This window comes from Equus caballus, chromosome X (assembly GCF_041296265.1).
Source record: "Equus caballus isolate H_3958 breed thoroughbred chromosome X, TB-T2T, whole genome shotgun sequence".
NCBI classification, from domain to species: Eukaryota; Metazoa; Chordata; class Mammalia; order Perissodactyla; family Equidae; genus Equus; species Equus caballus.
The window spans coordinates 81,996,162-82,004,381 of record NC_091715.1 but is presented as its reverse complement, the minus strand read 5'-3'; the positions used below and the strand labels follow the sequence as shown (position 1 = coordinate 82,004,381).

The following is an 8,220-nucleotide window of genomic DNA, read 5'->3' as shown; positions in this document are numbered from 1 at the left end:
AGTCTCAATATATTTAAGAAAATCTAATTCATGTGAAGTCTGTCCTTAAATCACAATGAAATCAAATTAAAATTTAATAACAGAAAGAAATATAGGAAATTCAAATGCATGAAAATTAAACAACATACTCCTAAATAACCAATAGCTCAAAGAAGAAATCACAAGGTTACTTAGAAAATACTTTGAGATGTATTAAAACAAAAATATAGTATACCAAACTTATGGAATACACCTAAAGCAGTGCTTAGAAGGAAGTTTATAACAACAAATACCCATGCTAAGAAAAGAAAGATCTCAAGTCAGCAACCTAACTTTTGACCTTAAGCAACTAGAAAAAAGACCAAACTTAAACAAAGCAAGGAGAAGAAAGAGAATAATACAGATTGCAGCAGTAATTTAAATAGAGAATAGAAAAACAATAAAGAAAATCAACAAAAAAGTTGGTTATTTGAAAAAAAGAATAAAATTGAGAGACCTCTAGTTAGACCAACCCAGAAAAAAAAAGAGAATACTGAAATTATTATAATCAAGAATTAAAGGTGCCAAGTCCTTTCTCAGGCGTCACCATTATGTCTTGTGAGTCCTCATCTGTGCACTTTTGTCAGCTCCCTTTTGTGGTGCTCACTGGCTCAGCTGCAGTTCATTTCTCCCTCTGGAAGTGCAAACATTTCCATTGGAGCTTCATAGTCGTGGTTTAGGAGCTCAAGCCTATGACAGTGGTGTGCATTTCCTGTATCTTCATTCCATTTATGCTCTGGATCTACAAAAATTTCCTGGAGCCATCCACAAACCTTATAATTTCCCCCATTGTTAATCATGTATAACCTAGAAAAATTATACAAGAATCTACTGATAAAAATAAAGGCAAAGAAGACTGTAAGGATGCAGACATAAATGGATTACCAACAAAAGCATCAACAGAAATCTCTGCTGAAAAGAAGGGCTAAAGGAATTTTTCTAAAAGGTCTAATTGTTTGAAAAATTGGCCTGATATATGAAGAACCTTTTTTGTAATTGTTCTGACCTTTTTTTCTGAGACCACTATTCTGTATAGACAGTTTAGATGTTTACCTGATACTAATCAGAAAATACATGGTATTTATATTTTAAATATATTTAGTAATAATTACCTCATTCCTGAGTTCCTTTTTCATTATAGTAACTTTTGTTTCTATCACTACAGTTTTAATAATATGAATAAATAGAAAGTTTATGCCAGTAGACACTCCGTTACTAAATCAGTACTGAAAAATAGTTAGGCGTCTAGCATTCATTCACATAAATTTGACTGCTATTTGCTCTGATTCCTTTGGGCTCCTCTAATTTTCGTGGAGTAAAATTTTACTGTGAAACAGTACAGTAAGACTGTGCAGTGAAAGGAAGAGTAGTTTTTGGAGATGATAATGGCTTGAAACATAAAGATATAATTACCGTTCAACACAATGGAGCAGCTTCTCTATGAGAGAAGTAATTACTATTTATTGCTCTTAAGATAGAAAAGACAGGGAAATAGGAGAAACTTCTTTTAAAATGAAACAGCTTTTATATAGACGTCTAATGTATATTATAAAATTCTATTCCTGTTGCATTCCTTCTATTCCTATAAATGCATTAAATATTCAGTTAGAAAAAAAATAAAGAAGGAAAAATACTACCTAAGTTACAGAAATAAAAGAGATTATAATGGAATTCGATGAACAACTGTATGCCAATAAATTAAATAACTTCAATGAAATTGACAAATTCCTAGAAAGACACAAAATACCATCAATGACTCAAGAAGAACTGATAAATCTGAATAGATCTATAAAAACTAAAGAGAATAAGCAAGTAATCAAAATACCTTAGATAAGGGTGATGTCAATATCATGGTGGAGGGAGTTTATTCCCTTTGTCTCTCCACTCGAAGTTACAACCAACTAGACATCTGCTGACCAACAGAGGGTTCCCATACACATCACAGCAGGATCCATGCAGCTATACATCTGAGGTGGGTGGAGTGGAACTCCAGCAAGCAGTGGCAGTAAGAACCCCTTCTCCCTCCCTGGTGACAGTGATCCAGGATGTGGGTCCTCACACAGATGCCAGGTGACTGTAAATGGGGGCAAGGGCAGCCCAGCCTGCATGTGAATGCCTGCGGAGTGGCAGCAGCAGGCCTGTGAGAGCAACCATGGAGTGGCAGAGGCCCTGTCCATGTAAACATGCCCCACTGAGTGACAGCAGTCCTGCCCACGTGAGCAAGCCTCGCCAAGTGACAGCAGCCCCACCCTCACAAACACCGATTGGCCTGACTGGCACAACAATGAGCAGACAGGATGGGAACACAAAAAACAGCACCTTCCTCCCCCAGCAGTGGCAGGTGGAATTTGTGACCAGAAGCATCAGGAACCACAGCAGAACTGGTGACCCAGCCCCCAGTGGCAGCAGCTCCTACACAAATTCCACCGGCAGTGGACTGCAGACAAGCCCACAGGTTCCTGAGCCCCCACGAGCAACAGTGACACCCATGAACCCAGCACCTCTGGAAACAGTGTAAGGAGTTAATTTCCAAAATATATAAAGAACTCATACAACTCAACAACAAAAAAGACAAACAACCCAATCAAAAAATGGGCAGAGGATGTGAACAGACGTTTTTCCAAAGAAGATATACAGATTGCCAACAGGCACTTGAAAAGATGTTCAACATCACTAATTACTAGGGAAGTGCAAATCAAAACAACAATGAGATAGCTATCACCTCACACCCACCAGAGTGGTCATAATTTATAAGACAAGAAATAACAAGTGTTGGAGAGGATGTGGAGAAAAGGGAAGCCTTGCACACTGCTGGTGGGAATGCAAACTGGTACAGCCACTATGGAAAACAGTATGGAGATTCCTCAAAAAATTAAGACTAGAAATACCATACGATCCAGCTACTTCACTCTTGGGTATTTATCCAAAGAGCATGGAAACAACAATTCAAAGAGATTTATGCACCCCTATGTTCATTACAGCATTATTTACAATAGCCAAGACATGGATGTAACCCAAGTGCCCATCAACAGATGAATGGATTAAGAAGATGTGGTGTATATACATATATATATATATATGTATATACACACACACATACACACAAACACAATGGAATACTACTCAGCAATTAAAAAAGACAAAATCTTGCAATTTGCAACAACATAGACGGACCTTGAGGGTATTATGCTAAGTGAAATAAGTCAGACTGAGAAAGACAAATACCATAAGATTTCACTCATTTGTGGAAGATAAACACATAGATAAGAAGAACATATCAGTGATTACCAGAGGAGGAGGAAATGAGGAAAGGGTGAAAGGGATAAAGGGGCACATATATATGGTGACAGATAAAAGCTAGACTATGGGTGGTGAACACGATACAGTCTATACAGAAACTGAAATACAATACTCTACACCTGAAATTTACACAATGTGATAATCCAATATGACCTCAATAAAAAAAAATTACAAAGAAAAGAACTTTACAGAAGGAAAATTCCAGGGCCAAATGGCTTCATTGGTGAAAAACCAAGCCAGATGAAAAAGAAAAGAAAACTACAGATCAATATGTTGTATGAATATAGAGGCAAAAATCCTTACCAAAGAAAACTATCAAATACGATCCAGCAGTATATAAGAAAATTATACGTCATGACCAATTGGAGTTTATGCCAGCAATGCATGATTGGTTCAACATACAAAAATCAATGTAATACACTATATTCATAGAATAAAGATTTAAAAAACCACAAAATCATCTCAATAAGGCAGAAAAAGCACTTGACAAAATCCAACACCATTTTATGATTTAAAAAACACTCCACAAACTAAGCATCTAAGCATAGAAAGGAATTTACTTAACCTGACAAAGTACATCAACCAAAAATGCACAGCTAATATCATATTTAATGACAAAACTCTGAAAGATTTCCTCAAGATCAGGAAATAGTTAAGGATGTCTTCTCTCTCTACTTCTATTCAACATTGTATTGGAGGTTCTAGTCAGAAGAATTAGGGAAGAAAAAGAAATAAAAGACATGCAAATTGCAAAGGAAGAAGCAAAGCTATCTCTATTTGCACATGGCATGATTTTGCACAAAGAAAATCATAAGGAATCCACTAATAACTATTAAAATTAATAAGCAATTTGAGTAAGTTTGCAGGATACAAGATAAATATTAAAAATCCATTATATATCTATACCTTAGCGATGAATAAGAAAATGAAATTAAGAAAAAGTAATTCCATTTACAAGTAGATCCAAAGAATAAAATATTTAGTAGTAAATCTAACCAAAGAAGCACAAGTTTTGTACACTGCAAACCACAAAATGTCATTGACAGAAATCTAAACTAACTAAACAAATGGAAAGGCATCCTATGTACATGGATGGGAAGACAATGTTATTAAGATGGCAGTACTCCCTAATTGATCTACAGATTCAATGAAGTTCCTATCAAAATTCCGGGTGAACTTTTGCTGATATTGATAAGCTGATCCTAAATTTCACTAGGAATTGCAAGAGATCCAGAATAGCCAAAACAATATCGAAAAAGAAGAACAAAGCTACAGGACTCAGGCTTCCATATTTCAGTAATTACAACAAAGCTACAGTAATGAAGACTGTGTGGTACAAGTATGAGGATAGACATTTGGGCCAATGGAATTGAATTGAGAGTCCAGAAATAAACTGTCACATTTATGGTCAATTGATTTTTGACAACAAGTGCTAAGATTCCTCAATGGGAAAAGATTAGTCTTTCAACAAATGATGCTGAGACAAGTGAATATCCACATGCAAAATAGTGAAGCTGGACCACCTCTTCACACCATATACAAAAATGAACTCAAAATGCATCATAGACCTGAATGTAAGAGTTTACTTTATAAAACTCTCTGAAGAAAGCATAGTTGTAAATCTTCATGATCCTCAATTAGTCAGAATCCTTAGATAAGATCAAAGCACAAACAACCGAAGAAAAAAAGAGATTAACTGGACTTTTTCAATATTAAAAACGCTTGTGCTTCAAAGAACACTATCAGAAAGTGAAAAAACAGCCCACTGAATGGGAAAAAGTTTGAAAATCATGTATCTGATAAGAATCTAGTATACAAAAGAACTCTTACATATCAATAACAAAAAGGCAAATAATCCAATTAGAAAATGGGCAAAGTATTTAAATTGATATTTCTTCAAAGATAGCCAATAAGGACACGAAAAGATTACGAACATTAGTCATTTGGGAGAAGCAAATCAAAATTACAATGAAGTACCACGTCACAGCCACTAAAATAGCTAGAATCAAAAAGAAATTCAACAAGTGTTGGCATAAATGTGGAGAAAGTACAAATCTCATATATTGCTAATGGGAATATAAATGTTTCAGCTGCTGTGGAAAACAGTTTAGTAGTTCCTCAAGAAGTTAAACATAGAATTTTCATTTGACCCAGCAATTCCACTCCTGGGTCTATATCCAAGATTACTGAAAACATGTTCACTTAAAAACTTGTACCCCAGTGTTCACAGCAGCATTATTCTGTGTTATATCAACAAATCAAATGTCTATCAACTGCCAAATGGATAAACAAAATGAGACATATCTGTACAATAATATATAATTTGGCCATAAAAAGGAATGAAGTATCGATTCATGCTACAACATGGATGAACCTTGAAAACTTTATGCTAAATGAAAGAAGGCAAATGCAAAAGAGCACATGTTGTCTCCTTCTACTTACAAGAAATGTCCAGAATAGGTAAATCTATAGAAGCAGAAAATAGATTAGATTAGTGGTGACCAGGGTTTGGGGGAGAAGGTTACAGCAAATTATTGCTAATGGATACATGGTTTCTCTTTGGGGGTAAAGAAAATGTTGTAGAATTAGATAATGAGATGATTACACAAATCTGTGAGTATACTAAAAATAACTGAATTCTACACTTAAAGTGGTGAATTTAAATGGTGTTATGTGAGTTATATCTCAATTTTTAAAATATGAAAAAGAAAATCCAGGGCAACAAATAATTTTCAAACCTAATTTGTCGCATCTGCTAAAGACTCCAGCATGACTAGAAGGAAGCATTTCTATAATGAAAAAAGAATTTTTTTTTTACATATAGTGAAATTAATCCTAAAAGAGAATATTTGTAATGATGTGGATTTTAGGCCGGTTAATTTTGAAACTGCAGATGAGAAGCAGGATCCGAGGAGCAGAGTTTGCTTGCCCTTTGAGAGACATTTGCATTTGTGAAAGAAATCTCCATGCCTCCCCCTCTGCACCAGGAGGAAGGGGGAATGGCCTTATCTCTGGAAACTCTTAATGGGGAAGGCAAGGACTTAAGTTGGCTACTGTCTGGCAACCTCATGTAACTGATTTAGGGTGGTGGCTTCTTGCCTTTACTTAATCAGACTTGATTCTTATCTAAAAGTTGTGGGACCACCCAATGGCCAGACCCCACCTGCAATGATACCATTTTAACTTTTTTACATGTTCTTTCCTTTGTCTTGTAAAGAGATGGCTCACATACCTATGCCTTAAATTTAGCCTTACTCTCCACTCATGTTTGCAGCAGAAGCGGCGGCAGCAGCACCTCCTCCTGCCCGTGGGCCCTGTCCCCATGCAGCAGCCTGACTGCCCATGGGTCCTGTCCCCATGCTATTCCACACTATTCTCTAAATAAAAGAGCACTACCGCCAGATCTTGAGAGTCCAAGAAATCTTTCTTTCAACTCCTCGGCTCACCAACCCCGCATCATTTCCTCTGGCACTTTGTATGTAACACTTACCCCAGAGTATATATCCCCATAATGCCTGATAGATAAGACTTAATATAACCCAGTCCTTCAGTCACTTCAGAAACTCAACACCATGAGGATGGGTTCAGGCTCTAGTACGTAATTCTCATTTTCTACTAGAGGACCATGTCAAGTTCAGCTCTAACACTCCGAATTTGTGCATTAAATGTAATAGATGTAAAATTGAAAAGTAAAGGGTACATCTTGTGATTTGCAGTTTGAGAAATTCAACAGGGTAATTTTTTAAGTCCTTAGAGTTTTATCCCAGCCCTTCAAATAATAAGATCAATAATATCAAAAAAGACAATTGGGGAAAGTAACAAAAGAACCATGACCAAAAATTGTATATTTTTCTTACATAAAAATTTTTTATATTCTCTTTTAAAAAACTGTTTATCAATAATTATTCAGAGCTGAACAGGAGGTAACCTTGTAAAATTAAACTCAAGCTTTGGAATGGATGATATTATGTCTTTCTCACTTTATCACCCTGCTGCAAGCTAGTAAACAACTCATTAGTACTTGCATATACACTTTTCCCTTGAGGGAAAAGAAAAGTACTGATGATAGGCAGGTTTCACCTTAAAAGTCAGAAAACTTGCATGCTTTTGACATTTCAGGGAAAATAAGTACTTTGAGAGAAGTCATGCGTCATAATTGCCTCATTTGAGGCTAACTGACCCTGCTGGGTTCAGACCTTCAATTACTCAAGCAGCAGGGAATAACCAAGATGCTTGTTTCTCTCCATGCCAAAAAATGTCCAACAAAGAGGGCTGTAAACCAACCCATTCCAAGGCATTCTCCAAGGCATAAATTAGAAGGTTATGAATTACAAGAAAAAGTATTAGAAATATGGAGGATTTTCAAAGGTATTTGAAAGTGGAAGTTTCAAAGGTATTTTTTTTCTCATCAGTTTGGCTCATCAGGATAACCCATGCCTTTATTAAATGAAGTCTGCTATTATCTGGTAATTTAAGAGCGTCCTTGTTTCCGGAAATGTTTAGGGGGGTAAGGAGGTTTCATTTCAGCATATAAAAGAGTATATAGTGGCAGCTGTTTAGTTTCCCTTTAATACTGTGGGTCATAGTATGCCTGCTGTTTCTCATTTAATTAAACAGAGAAACTGAAGTAAACTACTAATCATTCTCTAATAATGGGGACAGTAATTTGATAGTACAGAAAATAGAAAGAAAAGTGTTCCCTTTGTCTTGCTCCAAAAGCTTAGAAGTGTAGTCCAGGGGAAAGACTGTTGGTTCAGGATGAATTCTATCTGAATTTGAGTCAACACCTTGCCTATGACTGTTGGCCTGGCGTGTACTCAACTGCTCTGCTGTTTGACTTCACCATTTGAAGATGAGGGTAGATAGATTGATAATCCTTAATGAAACCAACTTCACAGCAAT

General features: G+C 36.0%; 1 pseudogene; it reads left to right on the top strand.

Moving 5' to 3' along the window:
- Positions 1 to 710: 710 nt before the first annotated feature.
- On the top strand, positions 711 to 947 carry LOC100629190 (UPF0729 protein C18orf32 homolog pseudogene; annotated as a pseudogene).
- The last annotated feature ends 7,273 nt before the right edge of the window (positions 948 to 8,220 follow it).